The sequence below is a fragment of the Rana temporaria genome, chromosome 9, assembly GCF_905171775.1.
Source record: "Rana temporaria chromosome 9, aRanTem1.1, whole genome shotgun sequence".
NCBI lineage: Eukaryota > Metazoa > Chordata > Amphibia > Anura > Ranidae > Rana > Rana temporaria.
In genome coordinates, this window is record NC_053497.1 from 101,373,283 (window position 1) to 101,393,306 (window position 20,024).

Consider the following 20,024-nt stretch of genomic DNA (forward strand, 5'->3'; position numbering starts at 1 on the left):
GAGACACAGCAAACCTTCTGGCAATGACACATATTGATGTGCCATCCTGGAGGAGTTGGACTGCCTGTGCAACGTTTATAGGGTCCAAGTATCGCCTCTTGCTACCAATAGTGATACTGACCCTAGCCAAATGCAAAACTAGTGAAAAACAGTCAGAAAGGATGAGTAGAGGAAAAAAAATGTCAGACACCTCCACCTGAAAAATCATTCCTGTTTTGGAGGTTGTCTCATTGTTGCCCATTTAGTGCACCCGTTGTTAATTTCAATTAAAAGCAAAGCAGCTGAAACTGATTAACAACCCCCTCTGTATACACCCCTCCCCCTCTGTATACACTCCTCCCCCTCTGTATACACTCCTCTCCCTCTGCTAATTAACCGACCAGATCAATATCCCAGGAGTTCTGATTCAAAAGTGTTTCTTTTTTCGAGCAGTGTACTTGCCTTAAATTTTCCTTTTACATTTCTTCAGTTGCTTCCTGGTTTCTGGTCTAGGCCAAAATGTTATTATACATACCAGGCGTTTTCATTGGCTTTTTTTAATTTCATCTGTCTGAAGGAGGGGCTTTCTCAGCTAAGCACACCCTTCTGCCTGCATGCCTGAACTGAGGGCAGATAGATTCCAGGAAATAAATGCTAGATTAATCATCTGCCCTTACTCAAGATGACTGCAGTTAGAAATGCTAGGGGGTGCTTTTCAAACTGATTTGTAAACAAAATAAAGCATGGAGACATGAATGAATGGGTAAGTTTGCTTTGAATATTGAAAATGAATTACCCTGCAGTACCTGCACATCTATTCCTCTTCTGTCGCACATCTACTCCCTCTTGTTCTGCCACAACTTCTCTGAGGTGAGGCAGCTTCAAGTGCTGCTTCCAGCTCATATACACACATTCTGGAGTTGGGGCTGGCAAAGGCAAGGTAAGAAACTCAGTGGTATGGATTGTGTAAAAGTACTCGGCATGGGGTAATCAGGACTGTGCAAATGTACAGCTCACTCAAAAGTATAAAGTACTTTAGACAGGTAAAAGGTTGCACACTGGCTGCCCCACTGACGACACCAAGTGGGAGGGGTAACACATGTCAAGCAGGGACCTAGGGTGATGACAATTCCATTGGCTGCAACGGACGCTGAGGCGACAATCCGATTTGACATTACGTGCCTATTTACCAGTCACATATGTAAGTGCTATTTCTTTTAACAATTTCATAAAGTTAAACAAAATTACGCTATGGAACTATCTTTTATGATTCCTTATGACATAAAGGCATTGCACTGATATCGGTCAACACATTGGAAGAGCGGAGGAGGATTCAATTTACACCAGGGTACTAAAATGCCATTCAAACTCTATTAAATCAATAACCGTCGGTGAGTGGGGAGCCCAACACTGTGGATCCTGCACTAATCAAAGGAGCATTTGCACTGGCACTCTAAACTTCACTAATCACTATTATATATGGGCGTAATGAATTAAAGTTGGCACCAATACACTTTGGATATTTATGAATTTTGGTATATTTATGATAGCACAAGAAATGTTGATTATAGGAGTAGTGCTACAGTATATATCTATACATTTTTTTCCCCATCAACAGGAAGAAACATTACTTCCTGTGAACTATGCCAACCGTCACTTCCTGCCATGATGACATAATTTATATAGAGCAAGATGCCACCTGTCCAAAAAACAGGAAGTGGACCAGAGCAGGGCCAGATTAAGAACATCATGGGTCTGGTGCTGAGGATTTTGGTGGGCCTTTTATAAATAAATATAAAAACTATTTTTTGTTATAACAAATTAAATTAAAGAGAGAGAGGGAGGATGAGAACGAGAGAGAGGGGTGAGGGGTAAGGGAGGGAGGATGAGAGAGAAAGGGGGGGTGAGCGCCGGACTGATCACAGCGCAGCACTGGAGGGCTCAGTCTAACAATTTAAGTGTACCCTAATGTGCTAATATACTGTGTATATTTATACACTATGGCATAACCTACCTCAGGGCCTCTAAAAAGTAGTAATGTTGGCGAAGTTTACTACCGCTTTATTATCACAGGATCCCAGGAGTCTCTCATGGGGCCCCCTACTGACCCGGTGGGCCTTGGGCAGTGCCTAAGTGCATAGTTGCCAACATTTCAAAAATATTTTTTTATATTTTTTATATTTAGAGTAGCTGAGATCCCCTATGTTCCTCTATACATCACAGTAGTAATCACAAAATTAAGTACTAGTAATGGGCAGAACAAATATGAGGACTGAGAAGATTTCCTTTAGTTGAACTAACAAATGTGTGCCCATTCTAGAGCTGGTAACATTAAGGATATTCAGTATAATTTTAAAGAACTGTTTTTGTGGGTAAGAGGCATAATAGAGGAGTATAGATGGTATAAAACTGGGAAGTATGTCCAGGTGATGGAGAGGAATGTGGAGGGTCTAACAGTGGGCACTATGTACAGGAGAGGAGTGTGGAGGGTATGACAGTGGGCAGTATGCACAGCAGAGCAGTGTGGAGGGTATGACAGCGGGTATACAGAGGTATGTACTGGAGAGGAGTGTGGAGGGTATAAAAGTGGGCAGTATGTACAGGAGAGGAGTGTGGAGAGTATGACAGTGGGCAGTATGTACAGGAGAGGAGTGTGGAGAGTATGACAGTGGGCAGTATGTACAGGAGAGGAGTGTGGAGGGTATGATGGGGGGCGGTATGTACAGTAGAGGAATGTGGAGAGAAAGATAGTTGGCAGTATGTAGAGTGTGAACAAGAGAGGAGTGTGGAGGGTAAGATTGGTTTACAGTATGTACAGGAGAGGAGTGTGCAGGGTAGAAAGTGGGCAGTATGTACAGGAGAGGAGTGTGGAGAGTATGACAGTGGGCAGTATGTACGGGAGAGGAGTGTGGGGGGTATGACAGAGGATGGTATGTACCGGAGAGGAGGGTGGAGGGTATGATAGTGGGCAGTATGTACAGGAGAAGAGTGTGGAGGGTATGATGGGGGGCGGTATGTACAGTAGAGGAAGGTGGAGAGAAAGATAGTTGGCAGTATGTAGAGTGTGAAGGGTAAGGTTGGGTTACAGTATGTACAGGAGAGGAGTGTGGAGGGTAAGGTTGGGTTACAGTATGAACAGGAGAGGAGTGTGCAGGGTATGACAGTGAGCAGTATGTACAGGAGGGGAGTGTGGAGGGCATCACAGTGAGCGGTATGTACAGGAGAGGAGTGTGGATGGTATGATGGTGGGCACTATGTATAGGAGAGCAGTGTGGAGGGTATGACAGTGAACACTATGTATAGGAGAGGAGTGTGGAGGGTATGGCAGTGAGCAGTATGCACAGGAGAGGAGTGTGGAGAGTATGACGGTGGGCATTATGTATAGGAGAGAAGTGTGGAGGGTATGACAGCGGGCACTATGTATAGGAGAGGAGTGTGGAGGGCATGACAGTGGGCACTATGTATAGGAGAGGAGTGTGGAGGGTATGACAGTGGGCACTATGTACAGGAGAGAAGTGTGGAGAGTATGTACAGGTGATGAGGATGAAGGAATCTGCAAAGGAAAAATGTAAAGGTTTATGGAAGGATGTTTAGGAAATGCGTAGTGGTTAAGCGGTTCTACACATGGATTGAAATTACGCCAATTAAGCAGAGACCAGCCATAGTCGTTCTATGTATGGGCTAGCTGGTTTTACACAAGTCAATCCAATATCTGACTTCAATACAACCAGCCTGTCAGGTTTTTCCCAAAACAATCAGTGCTGCCAGCTATAGTTAGCAACACTGATCATTATATTCACTGGCAGAACACAATAACACTGCAGAAGTGTGTGGGGACAGGCTGGGGAGAGATACTAGTCAGTCCCTGGGAAGGCCCTGGCTAGTATCAGAGCCAGATACACACAGGTTACATACATCACAATCGTTAGAGCGAGAGCAATAATTCTAGCACTAGACCTCCTCTGTAACTCTAAACATGTAACCTGTAAAAAAATTAAAGCCTCGCTTAGGACAGTGGACATCAACCCTGTCAGGGCCCACTAACAGGCCAAGTTTGCAAGATAACTGAAATATATCACAGGCAATATAATTTGCTGCTCAGTGATTGCAGCATTCTAGTCTGCATCTCCCAAAGGTAATACATAAAACCTGGCCTGTTAGTGGGCCCATATATATAATGTTTGAGGGTTCTGAGTAATTTTCTAGCAAAAAACAAATGATGATTTTTACATGTAGGAGAGAAGTGTCAGAATCGGCCTGGGTGGCAAGGGGTTAATTACCATAAGTAATATACAAATAATTATTATAAGCACTGTGATCTCATCCTCTCAGTCTGCTGCTGCAGAGTGTGTCAGCTTGTATTTAAACTGGCCGCTCTGTATGTAGCTTCTAACAGGCTGCGCAAGCAGCCCCGTATCTCCGGAACCATAAATGTTAGGATTTACATATTTTGACCAGTAGTGGGGTGGGTCTTCAGCTACATATCCCCCTGGTCGCCTAGCTACAATCCTCAAAGTCGATCTTTTTTTTTTTTTTTGGGCAAATGGGCCTATCTTGTGGAAGGGGCCTGGAGCTGCAGCTCCAATAGCCCCTATGTTAATCCGGCCCTGGACCAGAGTTTTGCTATGCATCTGGCTGTTGTATTTAACATCTGATTACCACTATCTGTAGCCCCTAGGGGTTCTCCGGTAAGGATGAGCTCCAGCGTGTTCGCATAGTACACGTGCAGAGCCCGCCAGGAAGTCTGCACGGTGCTGCGCTAATCACAGCCAGGGATACATTGTCCTGATGCTCGGCTGCAGAGATCAGGAAATGTCTCCCTGGCTGTGATTAGTGCAGCGACATGCAAACTTCCTGGCGGGCTCTGCACGTGTACTATGCGAACACGCTGGAGCTTAACCTTATTCTCCAGGAGTTAGATGTATCACCAGAGACAGGGTTTTGAATATGATACAGTTCAGGCCCATATACAGTACTCTGCAAAAGTTTAAGGCAGGTGTGAAGAAATGCTCTAAAGTAAGAATGCTTTCAAAAATATATATTTGAATTGTTTATTTTTTATCCATTTACAAAATGAAAAGTGAATGAACAGAAGAAGAATCTAAATCAAATCAATAATTGGTGTGACTATTCTTTTGGTTTCAAACCAGCATCAATTCTTTTAGGTACATTGCCAATCACCCCCTCCCTAATGGTATGGCATGATGGATAATGATCTGCCTATATTTCTTACCATTGAGAACGACACTGATCAGGCAACGTTGAGGACAATAGACACAGTGTTCTGCCAAGGAAATCTACTGTCCAGAGAAGTCTGGCCAGAAGTGATCCTCATCAAATAACTGCATCCAAAAAATACCTCAGACGTGAAAACAATGCTAAGCGATTCAACTATGTACCAAAGCATAGGAACTGGGGTGCAGGAAAATCGCAGCAGGTGCTCTGGACTGATGAATCAAAATATACATGAATGGAAATATTTGGCTGTAGCAGGAGGCAGTTTGTTAGCTGAAGGGCTGGAGAGCAGTGCAATAATGAGTGGCAGGCAATAATGAAGCATGATGGAGGTTCCTTGCAAGTTTGGAGCTGCATTTCTGCAAATGGAGTTGGAGATTTGACCAGGATCAATGGTGTCCTCAATGCTGAGAAATACAGGCAGATACCTATCCATCATACCATACCATCAGGGAGTGTGATTGGCCCCAAATTTATTCTGCAACAGGACTACGGCCCCAAACAGGATACATATTGATTACAATTTTGCAGTATTGGTACCTCACTCCTTTTTCTTTAGCTGCGCCTATGGGGTGCCCCTTGCTTGTCTCAGGGGGGTTTTGGTGGTGAAAGACTTTCTCCCCTGATCTGGGTTTGTGTCAGATTGGAACTTGGCCTCAGTGAATAAGGTAGAGAATATTATTATTTGGTAATATGTATTTTGATATATATTTATAATGGTCATGCACTATTGTGTATAAAAAAAATCATCTTTTTATGATTGTTTAGATCTTATATTCCTTAAAGTCCTGAAGAAGAAAGTTTATCTTGTGAAACGTGTGAAGGCATATAATAAAAGTATGAGGACCCCCTATATACTGTACATTGTGAAAAGCTATAGCATATGTGATATGGGTAACCTCTAGCAAGTGATTGAAGTGTTGGATCAAGTGAGCAAAGTGAGATACTCTTTCACCATCAAGGGGGGGTGATGCCGATGTACTGCACGTTCCGCCCCTAAGGGGCCCCTTGATGAAGCGATCTATCGCGAAACTAGTAGGGTGGAACGTGCAGTACATCGGCATCACCCCCCTGGACTGCTTTGTTTTCCTGCTTGGACGGGTTGTCTGGATGTATCCGGCCGGGACATCGGACTTAAAGGCTTTTTTTTACTACTTAAATGTGAGTGTATAAGCATGTACAATTTCTTAAAATAAAAGTTTTAAAGGTTTTACACTATCGAGGCCCCCCTCTTCTTCTTTTTCCAACTTATGAAACATGATCGTTTATGCCCTGGACTAATGGAACAAGGTGATGATCCCCAGTAGATAGGCTCAATCCAGCTTGTGGCTTCATTATCCCTTTTACCTTCAGGCTACCTGGGGTCCCCTATTAATCAAGGGAGCGCCGGGCTCTGGTAATCAGACATATTTGCTTTGGTGGTGGATAATTCTAGGTATCTGGTTGTCACTCCATATTGGTGGTTCATCTGGTTAATTATTTTTGAGGACTTTTTTCCATATTTGTATCACTGTTTAATGTCACACAGTAAGGTGCACTTTTACATTCGCTTCACTAGCGATCATTTTCCCATTTGAGTTAGGTTTTTTTTCACTAATTTATTAGCGCAGTTCTTTCTCCCCTTTTTTCTTAACCTCTAGCAAGGTCTGATACAATTCTTAACACAATTTTATCTTTTTCCACTACTTCCAGCCAGGGTATACCCGAATGTTGATGCACCTACAAGCATCATCATGGTATGCAGGGGTGGGCTGGGGAGGCTGGATCCCCGAATAGGTCCCCGAAAAGCCCAGAGTCTCAGGCATGCAGTATTTAATTATTAGCCCCGAGCACCGCCGATCAGGGACCATTATGATTCCGACAGCCACTGAGCGCCACTGAGTATGGCCGAGAGACATAGCAGGTCCCGCCTTCTGGAGCCTGCAGTGCCTATGATGGATGTCCCACTGGTTCAATGCCGGGACCGCGGGACATCCATCATAGGCGCTGCAAGCTCCAGAAGGTGGAAATTACAATGCCGCCCGCCACGCCACATCCCCGCTCAGTTCGGCAGCTCTCCTCGCCTCCTCCTCTGGCTGCATCTCTTTGACTATGATGGGCAAACCACGGCTGAGGTAGGTCAGTGAGTGTGTATGTAGGTCAGGCCACTGTATGTAGGTCATGTCAGTGTATGTAGGACATGTCACTGTATGTAGGGCAGGCAGGTCAGTGTATGTATGTAGGTCAGTGTATGTATGTAGGACAGGCAGGTCAGCGTGTCAGGCAGGTGAGTTTAGTGGTCAGCATTAATGGGCCCTCGCCCACATACATCACACCCCCCCAGCCTTGGACTTTGGGCTGAAGCCCCTGGTCTTTTTGCCACCTAGCAACGACCCCGATAGTATGTAATTTTTCAGCCCGTTATTCTATTCGTAGCAGAAGTGATTAGAGTGGCTAAATAGCTGCTGTGGGTGGCGAAAGAGGGTCCCACCATCCTCACGCTGCCATCTTTCCCGGGCTTTGCCATCCAATCACAAAGCCCAGGAGCAATGCGGCCAGCGGCTGCACAGAACAGCGAGGGAGGAAGTAATGTACGATGTTCCTCTCTCTCCGTGACTCCGGGGAGCGATGAGTATGTTGTCACTTGCAGTTCCACCTTTTTGTTTACCTGCCCGTTAGTGGCCAGGAAAGCAGTCGATCAGACCAAACTGTGTCTGATCAGCTGCATTGGGGACCAGAGGAGCGATTTGGGGTCTAAAAGAGACCCCAGATATCTCCATAAAGAGGACCTGTCACAGCCCATGCTGTCACAACGGATTTTGTAATCCCTTGTAATAGCAATAAAGTTAACCCCCCCCTCCAAAAAAAAAGCACCCCCCCCCCTTAGGCTTACGTGCAAAAATGTGACCGCTATTTTACTCCTGCACACATATGTAAACGGTAATTGCGCCACACATGTGAGGAATTGTCACGAACATCAGAGCGAGAGCAATAATTCTTGCACCAGACCTCCTGTATAACTCTAAATTAGTAACCTGTAAAGGTGTTTAAAGCGATGGAGAATATTAAGCACTGTAGATTACCACCTTTTCACAGACAATTTTAAAGCATGACATGTTAGGTATCTTTTACTCAGCGTAACATAAATTTTTCACATTATACAAAAGAGTGCATTTACCATACTTTATTCCAATTTCTATACAGGTTACATATAGATGGTACGAAAGAGGGGGTGTAGTGGCGCTTGCAGTAAATAAATAAATAAAATAGACAAGAAACGCACAGCAACGTGCGATAATGTCCAAAAAAATGTGTTCCACTCCAAATTCCTCTTTATAATCCTCTCACATCAATGACTTATGATGTGAAGGAGGGGATGTGTGAAGATAATGAGATCCAAACAATATTTATGACTCAATGTCTAGAGTTCATACACAATCATATATGATGACGCAAAATGTGGATAATTGCATTTGTAAGAGTGAATCCATGTAACCACAAATAAACGTAGTAAAAGGGTGAACCCAAATGACAGTACGTGCACTATAATACTATAATAATAGGCAAAAAAACGCACAGCAACGTGTGATAATGTCCAAAAAAATGTGTTCCACTCCAAATTCCTCTATAAACTCCTCTCACATCAATGACTATGATGTGAAGGAGGGATTGTGTGAAGATAATGAGATCCAAACAATATTTATGACTCAAAGTCTTGAGTTCATACACAATCATATATGATGAAGCAAAATGTGGATAATTGCATTTGTAAGAGTGAATCCATGCAACCACAAATAAACGTAGTACAATGGTGAACCCAAATGACAGTACGTGCACTATAAAGTATGTGCCTAAAAAATATAAATATATAATAAATAATGTTCCAGTTAGGTGCACTAATTAAATGTGCCAAATAAATAAATAATGTTCCAGTAATCAAAGTGTCCCAAAAAAATTCCCATGCAAAAAACAGGATAATTGTATCACAGTGAACGTGGAATAAATAATAAAGTGCTTGATGCAAAAATTCCCAAAAAGTGCAATAGTGCTAGGTTAGAGGATGATGCTGCAATCCAATGCACAATCCATTCCGTGTAGTAGTGCAGAATCAGAAGGTAAATACTAGCCTCTCACCTCATGAAAGGCTAATTAGAGCCTTTAAGTAATATGAAGGTCAGCAGGGGATAGCTCTGGATCCAGGGCAGCCCAGGTAATTTTCATCACATAAGGTCCCAGGTAATTTTCATCACATAAGGTCCCAGCCGCTCTCAATAAAGCATAAAGCAAAACTCCATAGTGTAGTAGGTAGGAATAACATTTAATAACACATAGTATCACTTACAGTTAAAATCTTTGAACACCAGCAGCAACAGCAAACTGTTCACAGACAAACGAAATGACAGACAGCTAATCTCCGCTCTCGGCCGCGAGCGGAAATGACTTCACCGACGGCACTTCTCCAAACACCTGACGCGTTGCGTGGCTGAACTACGCCACTTAATCGTAGGTAAGGAGTGCCGTAGGTGAATGGTGACTTATAAAGGGGCTATGATTGGTGCTAATTTTGTGCAGCTGCAGACATTTTCACAAACGCCAACCAACATTCCAGGCTTCAAAACAGATTTTTTCACATCAAGTTAGAGTACTGACAGAGTTAGGATCAAGATGCAAGGTTCATAATACTCTTATTAATATCAACAATAAAAGTCCGTTTTGCTCCCTCTTGTGGTGGAAGGTGGTATTGCTCATAATGCAAGAAGCAAAGAAAAAAAAGTACCCTCAGACTCCTCCCACAAATACAGGCTGTACAGGCTTGTTCATCCTCCTCACATCACCACCTCCCACACTTTCACTTGTTGCACCTTCCCAATTTCACTGACTTGTTCATTCTCTGACTTAGTTGGGGTAGGCGGTACACTTTGGTGGGGGTGGGTCAGCCACGCCATGTGACCTTTGACCTCTGGGAACCCACCTTCTGACCTTTGACCTTTGACCTTTGGGGGAGGTCCCTGTTCCAATTCCTGAGTCCTAGCCATATTCTTCAATGGGAATACCTAACCCTAACCCAATTTTTTTTTCACTCCCCATTTCTCTTCACATACCTCTTTTCTTCACACACACTCCCTCATATTTCATCCAGCACCACTACTTTCACTCTTTACATTCTTCAACACACTTCATCACTTCCTAGTGAATGGCTTTTTTCTGCATTCACCCTCTTTGTGTCCCTTTAAATTGATTTTATTCACATTTCATTTTTATTTTGTTTGTCCTCCCACTTGATTCACACACCTCCATGGCACTCCCACTCATATATTTTTTCCATGGCACCTCCACTCCCCTTTCTTTTTTTTCCCCATTTTCTCTATCCCCCCCCTTCATATTTCCCACCTACTTTACCTTTCACTGCTTATAGTTCCTTTCAACATTCCTTTTCACTTCCTAGGTGGGTCACCCCTTGGGTTTTTTTTCTCTCTTATGCCTGCTAACTTATGACGTTGTATTTTTTGAGTGTTTTTTGGTTTCGATAGGCAGTTAAACTAAAAGCTGCGTAAATTCGAAAAAAAAATATACCCTAATTTTTAGACGCTATAACTTTTGCACACACCAATAAAATATACGCTAATTTAAGTTTACCCAAGACATGTGGCTAAATGCATTTTGGCCTAAAATGTATGACTAAAATTGAGTTTATTGTATTTTTCTTATAACAAAAATTTAATAAATGGTAAAAAAAAAACACTGCAGAGGTGATCAAATACAACCACAAGAAAGCTCTATTTGTGGGGGGAAAAAAGGATGCAAATTTAGTTTGGGTACAGTATTGCATGACTGTGCAAATGCCAGTTAAAGCAGCTCAGTGCCAAAATATAAAAAGTGCTCTGGTCAGGAAGGGGGTAAAACCTTCCGCGGGCTTTAGTGGTTAAAGGGTAAGTTCACTTTTACAGAAAAATCTGTAAGGTGATCTTACACAGGACTTCCTACTCATCTCCCCCGCCCCCCCCCCCCCCCACACACAGGACAGGGATGTTAAGGAGGGGGTCCTGCATAAGTTCACCTTACAGATTTTTTTACTTTAAAAAAGGGAATAACCAGGGTCATAATATATATATATATATATATATATATATATATATATATATATATATATATATATATATAAATCATATAGTCAATGTACAACGCTACTTTTTCAATAATCGGACCAACCGGTATACCTTTAATAAGGGGAGAACTACATAGGGCTTGGGCAATTGGTTCCATCAATAATGAAAATAAGGCTGGAGACAGTGGGCACCCTTGCCGTGTCCCCCTGCCACTGGAGAACGTTTCAGACAAATCTCCTCCTAATTTAATCTGAGCTAAGGGGGCCTTATCAAGGATTTCGATCTAGTTATAAAAACGTGGTCTAAAACCCATCACTTCTAGTAAGATGACGTGTAGACCCAGTCTACGGGGTCAAATGCATTTGCTATATTGCTATATCTAACAAAATCAGGACTATAGAAGCTGAATATTTGTGGGAAGCTGTAAATTTGTCAAAACTCTACACAGGTTAATGTCTGTTAATTTTCCTGTGATAAAACCTGTTTGATCAATACTAACCAAGGTGGGTAAAAGTTTAGTCGGTCTTATGGCTAAGACCTTAGTGAGGACTTTTCAAATCATAATTCAAAAGGGAAATCAGTCTAAGAGGTGCAGAGCTTGTGTTTTTTTTCCTGGCTTAAAGGGGAGTTCCACCCACAATTTCACTTTTTAAATATAAATACCCCTGTAATACACAAGCTTAATGTATTCTAGTAAAGTTAGTCTGTAAACTAAGGTCCGTTTTGTTAGGTTGTTACAGCATTTAGATAGTTTATAATCTAGAAATAGACCGTGGCCATCTTAAGCGTGGGCATCATGAAGCCAGACTGTATGACTTCCTGGATTTCAGCTTTGCATATCTCGCACATGCTCAGTGCACAAGCAATGTAATAGGTTTCAGTCAGGTTTGCAAGGACTACTGGGAAACATGATGCCTATCCCAGAAACCCTTGCAAATAGCCTAGGCAAATAAGGAGGAGGAAGTAATGAAGGACTACAAAATAAAGGTATTTACAAGCAACAAATTAAATACAAATTGTCCATTCTGAACACTATGAGATTAGAGCATGCAGCACAGACAAACATAAAAAAATGGGTGGAACTCCACTTTAAGTAAAAGTACAATGTGCACTTGGTACATAGAAGGGGGTAAAGACAGTTTCATAGCTCTCTGTAAACACTTTACAGAGCTTTGGGGCTAGGACTTTACCATGCAGTTTGTACCATTCCCTGGGTAACCCATCTGGCCCAGGAGTTTTGCAGGGGGGAAATTAGTTAATGGCTCCCTCAATTTCAGAGACGGTTATGTCTGTATCCAGAGACAATCTCCGCATCCAACAAGGATATCAAAAAGAGACTGTGCAGTGTGTCCAGCAAGGACGAGAGATCTGGGGAGAGACCTTGGTGGTATAAGGATTGGAAAAAAACTCTGAAATTCAAATATAATGTGGGAAGGGTCTGTAACAGAGTTCCCAGCATCTGAGAATAGTTCAGAGACAACTATCAGCTGTTTGGAGTTCGCAACCAGGTTGTCTAACAGTCTGCCATTCTTATACCCAGCCTTGAACAGCCTCCCAAATTTAATAGCAGCATCTGTAATCATGAGGGATGCAAGATGGAGTTCCAGGTCTCTATGTGTCAGGAACCATGAATCAGACAGAAATGCAGTAAAAATCACGCATTTTAAATGTAATAGTAAACAATGGTACAGATCAGTAAATGTAGTCAAAACAAACCAGGGATCGGAAGTCAAAAACGGGTGAATGGGAAGAGCCAGTAATTAGGAAACTAGAGATCAGCATAGGCAGAGGTCGAAGAATAGGATCAGTAAACAGAAGGGAAGTCAGCCGGGCAAAGCCTTTTATGTAACACAGCAGAGAAACTCCAGATATCTTGAGGCAAAAGGCAGGAAAGGAATGAACAAGGCAGTTTAAATAACCAGAAGGGGCTGGCTTTAGGCAGGACTGATGAGCAGATAATGATAACCAGGTGAGCCAGTGAGAAATCAATGAGTGCTGAGCCCCCTCCTCAACTGCCACCCCCCCGTCCTCTTGGAGGGGCACCAGGTTTGAGTGGAAAGCACGGAGGAGGACAGGATCATGTATGTCCGAGGATGAGACCCAATAGCCTTCCTCCGGAACGTACCCTTTCCAATGAACAAGATACTGTATGCGCCTAAGGGAGTCAATGATTGATTGTATCTCATACTCTTCATGGTTCTCAACCTGAATCGGGCGAGGGCGTGGTACCGAGGTGGTGAAGCTGTTACACACCAAAGGTTCTAATAAGGAAAATTCTAGTTAGACTTACTGGTAACTTGTTTTCCAAGAGTCTTTCAGGACAGCACACAAGTGGCTCCACCCACTAGGAAACAGGAAACAAACTCCACCACACTTTTAAAGGAGGCTTCTCCCTACAGCTCAGTTGTAGTAGAGTACCTCCAGCCCAAGCTGTAACACATAATCAGAATATGGTTAATCACAGCATATGTACACACATTTTTATATAACACCATATATACACAAAAAAAGGGCGGGTAGCTTGCTGTCCTGAAAGACTCTTGGAAAACAAGTTACTGGTAAGTGTAACTTGAATTTTACCTTAAGCCCCATACACACTATCAGTTTTCCTGCAGGTTTTCTGTTCAGGTTTACCAAAACCATGTAGTGCAAGGGCCTGCCTGATTGCATACAAATTGAAACTCTTGAGGTTTGACCTCATATTAGATGGTTTTGGTAAACCTGAAGAGAAAAACTGCAGGAAAACTGATAGTGTGTATGGGGCTTCAGTCTTTCGGGACTGCACGTGAGAGGATAATCAAGACTTACCAACTAGGGAGGGACAACAGCCTGCAGGACCTTTCTGCCAAATGCCTGATCATCGGCCGACAAAAGATCCAGTCTGTAAGGACGGACAAACGTTAAATAACTTGACCACGTAGCCGCCTTACCAATTTGATCTGGGGTGGCACCAGCTTTTTCTGCCCATGTAGTGGCCAGAGCTCTAATAGAGTGCGCTCATATTCCCGATGAAGGAGATAACCCCATCTGGGAATAAGCTTCTGAAATAGCCAATTTTAGCTATCTAGCAATTGACCCCTTTGATGCTTGGCATCCCTTTCTGTTGCCAGAAAAAAAAGAACAGAGTCGGAAGACCTAAAGTCCTTTGTTACTTCCAAGTAATGTAATAAAATTCTTCTTACATCTAAAATTATGAAATAATTCCTCCTTTCTTCCTGAAGGATTTGAACAAAAAGTTGGCAGGATGATTTTCTGTGACCTGTTATGAACTGACGCACCTTTGGTAAAAACCCCAGATCTGTTTCAAGCACAATCCTGTCTGGGAAAATTAACAAAAAAAAAGATTTTACTGAAAGAGCGTATAGTTCACTAATAACTAAGAATACAGTCTTAAGAGTTAAATTCCTCAAACTGATTGTCTGTAATGGTTCAAAAGGCTCTTTTGTGAAGGCTTGCAAAACTATTGTAAGGTCCCATTTAGGGAAATCTTGAGTAGGAACTGGTCTGGACCTAGTAAGTGCCCTAAAGAATCTTGGGCCAAATTCTCAAAAGAGATACGCAGACTTAACTCCATTTTTCTAATTTTACACGGCGCGTATATTTGCGCGCGATCGTCAAAACGACTTAAGCAAAGATTTCGGTATTTTCAGCCGTACTTAAATTAGTTACACCTGCGCATTCCCGGGCGCAAATTACGCTAGGCTCGCCGCTGTTTTTGATAGGCAAAGATGCAAATGAGGGAGTTAGGGCGATTCTCAGAATTAAGTGTGTGTGCCGTATTTTCCGCCCTGTGCGCACCTGTTAGTTTTTCTGACTAAATTTCCACATTATAAAACCAGCCCTAATTTTACACATGCTGTGGAAGGGTTTGCAGAAGGAAGTGACTAGAGGTTACAGCTCTAGTTGTGAAGGTTGTTGTTTAAAAATGCCAGGACCAGCAATGATTTTGACGGCACTTGCTGCCTTACAGGCACAAAGGAGGAGGAGGGCACAGAGGAGGAGGATGAGGGCACAGGCGCGTGTTTATCGGCCACGCCGTGATATTTGGCAAATGCCAGCTTATGAGGTCATCGGCAACTACCGATTTGATAGGGAGGCCATCCTGGAGATCACCCAACTCCTTCATGAGGATCTAATCGCCCCAACCCTACGTTCCCATGCCCTGACACCTCTTGAAAAAGTTATGGCAACCCTCCATTTTTTAGCGAGTGGCTCATTCCAGCGAGCATCTGGAGGTGTGGCTGGGATGGTGCAGTCAACCATGAGTAAATGTCTACATCAGGTGGTCCCTGCCATACTGCGGCGCATGAGCCACCAGTTTGTCATGCCCACCCAGGAGGACCAGCGTGTGCAAGCAATGACAGACTTTTACAATATTGCTGGCTTTCCTAAGATCATCGGGGCGATTGACTGCACCCATGTGGCACTCCAGCCCCCCCATGATACTGAACACCTGTTCAGAAACAGGAAAGGCTGGCATTCGATCAATGTCCAGATGATCGTAGATGCACATGGCCTCATCTGGCACGTTTGTGCCAAGTTTCCCGGCTCGTGCCATGATAGTTTCATACTAAGGCAGACCAAGATCTACAGAGACTTTGAGATGAACGTGTATGGAGACAGCTGGCTGATTGGTGAGTGACATTGGTGTCAGGTATGCCCCCCCCATGATGGAGACATCACAAGGGGCACATGCATGACTAATATCCTCCTGTCTTTTCCCTTACAGGTGACTCAGGATATGCATTGGGACCCCACCTGATGACCCCCTTTAGGAACCCCCAAACACCCGGAGAACGAAAATACAATGAGGTGCACAGCCAGACCCGGGCTATAGTAGAGCGGACTTTTGGCATGCTAAATTCACGATTCAGATGCCTGGACAAGACTGGGGGTACACTATTGTATTCCCCAGACTTTGTATGCAAAATTATTGGTGCATGTTGCATACTGCACAATTTTGCATTAAGAAGGGGCATGCATGTGGAGATATCTCCTGACCTAACCCCCCACCCAGGCAATCCCCCCCCCCCAAACCCCTCTACCCGGTCTGCTGAGGGCCAGGCAATCAGGAGACAACTGTCTGAAGGCATCTTTGCCCAGTAAATGCATCCTAATAATATTTTTGTTTTTGATTTGCCAAGACCAAATCACAGAGATTATGTGACCTTTAAATCTTTATTTTGCTAAATAAATGCACATTACTTATATGCCAAAGAGAATGTTTATTTTTATTTACAAAACGCACATTAATTATCTCACAATGAGAATGCATGAATGCACGTCACTGTGGTCCCTAGCACAGACACATCACATGCACATCGAATTGGATTAGATCCAAGTACCCCCCCCCCTTTGGTACTTGGGAGCAGTAACGCCCCGCCACGGCTCCAATTATGTCACTGTGCATTCATACACCATTCAGGAACCTAGGATGGCTTCTCCCTGATCCTGGGGATCCCTACTCCACCAAAACTGAGGGTGACACCGTTATGTTTTCAGGAATGCCATCCCCCCACATTCACACATCATTCACACACATATACCAAATCATAAGTACAGTGTAAAAAAAAAAAAAAAAAAGTACCCCTGCAAATTAGGGATGTTGCCGAGTGCTCCTTCTGGGCTGCTCACGGGCACGGGCACGGTCACGGGGACGGCCACGGGGACGGCCACGGCCGACTGGGGGATCTTCACGGGGGGGGTCTGTGCAGGGGAGGGAGTATTTTCAGGGGGGGGGACTGTGCAGGGGAGGGAGTATTTTCAGGGGGGGGGACTGTGCAGGGGAGGGAGTATTTTCAGGGCGGGGGGACTGTACAGGGGAGGAAGCAGCCTCCCCTGGTGTCTGTCCTCCTGCTGGCCTTCCCTCCAAGGCAACGGCTATCCTTGTCAGACAGGAAGTTATGTCAGCCGTATTGGCCTGCACAGCCCGGGTATTGGCCTGCACAGCCTGGGTGAGGGCAGTCACCTCCTGGGCCACACCTGTTGTGGCGTTCCTCAGGTCCCACAAACAGGTGATGACCCCCACGGAGTTGGTGGCCACGTCACCCAGTGACTCCCTCATTGCACCCAGGCTGCGCTCCACCTTGCTCATAGTTTTTTGTATTGCAGACAGACTGCGGGTCTGCCGGACATTGTCCCTCAACAGACTGACCGGCAGACGCACCAACCCCCCCCTGTTTTCAGGGGTCGGCATCCTACTTGCCCCTGAGGCTTGTGGCCTTGGAGGAGGAGTTGGAGTGAGCCATGGGTGCTGCTGCATGTTGGAGGAGGGTTGGAAGGGGCGACCCATGATGGTGGCCTGACTTCTGGGCGCCTGTGGGGTTCCCTCAGGGGATGATTCAAAGGTCATATCTTGGCCCATCATTATTTCCTGCCCAATCAGAATATTGTCATCTTCCTCCCCCTCATCCTCCTCCCACTCAACATCCAAATTAGGGGAGTTGTGGGCACTCCCCTCCCATGGCGAATCCTGCCCTTCTTGGGACTCTGCATGAGCCTGTCTTGGGGGTGGTGCAGCAGCCTGCCCTGATGGGCCTGCAACCTCCTGACCTGATGGGCCAGCAACCTCGTGACCTGATGGGGCTGCCACCTCCTGGGCTGATGGGGCTGCCACCTCCTGGGCTGATGACCCAGCAACCTCCTGGGCTGATGACCCAGCAACCTCCTGGGCTGATGGGGCTGCCACCTCCTGGGCTGATGGGGCTGCCACCTCCTGGGCTGATGGGGCTGCAACCTCCTGGCCATCTGGGGAGGACACAAAACAATCACAGGTTGTTGGATCCATACACTTGGCACATCTTCCCTTCCCCCACCCACACATGCTAATCACCAGATAGAAATTCCAAAAAATTACCTGTCCTCATAAGAGGATCATTGTCAAAGCCAGGCAGGCCCACCACCTGCTGTGGGTGGAAACACTGGGCCACTGCCCATTCCTCCTCACTCATCCTGACTGGGCAGGGTCCCCCTCCTCCAGTGCCCCTGGTATGGGCATGCAGCGTTGCCAGCTTGTTCCGGGACACGCTCCTCAAGTCATTTTTTTTTTTTTGAACTCCAGCGATGGTCCTGGTCTCCCCCCCCCCCGCCGCATTGATCCGATCGGTGATCTTTTGAAGGATCTCCTTCCTCCTGGCCGGGGTGGTGGTGTGGCTCTCAGGGCCATGGAGAAATCGCCCAAATTTAATGACGCCCTGAGCAAGTATATGCTTCTCTGCCGGTGAAAAATTTAGCTTCCTGCGCTTGGGAGCCATGACAGACAACACCCAGCAACAGGGAACTCACCCAAAAAACAAACAACAATACACACACACACCAAAGAAAATACAAACAAGCCAAAATAAAAAATAGACAGACAGCTACTATTAATTCGAAAACAAACAGGCAAAAAAGGAAAACAAAAAATATAAACAAAACCCAAAAAAAACTATTATGAAAAACAAACAGGCAAACAATCAAAACAAAAAACAAATTAGCAAAAACAAACACCAACTATACCCTCCAACTCCACAAACACTTTTCTCACAAAACAATCTTACCAACAAACACTGACAAACGTTCAAAGCAGAAGCAACTTGCTTTAGGAAGGGAACACAGGGAAATACTTTTGCAATTGAAGTGTGTTTGACTGGGGCTATTTAGACACAGGGCGATCTTCAAACTAAGTACGCTTGGCCTTTTACCTATCTCACTGATTGCGCTGACCAAAGTTCTGCACATGCGCATTGAGGTCCAGATTCGTGCGCGCATGCGCAGTACGGCCGGCACTTCATTTGCATGGGGTCACGGCTCATTACAATGAAGCACGCCCACTTCATTCCCACTTGCCATAACCACGCCTTACGCATTGAAACTTAAGTTAAGGATGGCGCAGTTTTGTGCGCAAATGCACTGAGAATACGGTAGTTACGACACCAACTTAGGGCGCCGTAACTTAAATGACATAAGTTAGATAATCCTAAATTTACACATGGTTTTGAGAATTTGGCCCCTTGTGACCAATAGAACTGAGGAAATTGTTTTTATCAGGTATACTCCCAGGGCAGCCACTTGCACTTTAAGAGTACTGATTGCAAGACCTTTGTCCACACTATTTTGTAGAAACTCCAAAATCGACACAATGTCTAAGGATCAATCTGACCAACGTCACCAACCATTGTAGGTTCTCCAAACTTTAGCGTAGATATCTCTAGGTTACACTTTTTATACTGGCGAGTAAAGTGGATACTAGAGGTTCTGATAAACCTTTAACAACTGCTCCTCATATACCAAACCGCAAGACTTAATCTGGCTTTATCCGGTTGTTATACTGGGCCTTGAAGTAGTAAGTCCTGTCTGAGAGGAAGCTGCCAGAATGGTTTGCTCATCATTTGTAGGATGAAGGAAAACCAGGCGCCCTTCGGCCAGAATAGAGTGATCAGGGTTACTGATACTTTTTTCCTTTTGTATTTTCATTAACACAAGAGGAATTAGCTGAAATGGGAGGGGGGGGGGAGACATAGCCCAGATGAAAGTTCCAGGGATGTGCTAAGGCATCTATCCCTAATGATCCGCTGTCTCGGTGAAGAGAGAAGAATTGAGGGAGCTAAGTGTTTTCTTTTGATGCAAACAAATCCACTTGTGGACACCCCAACATCCTGGTGATCATTGAAAATCTCTCTGAATTCAAGCTCCACTCTGCTTCCTGAATTTTTTGTCTGCTCAAGAAGTCTGCTACTTCGTTTA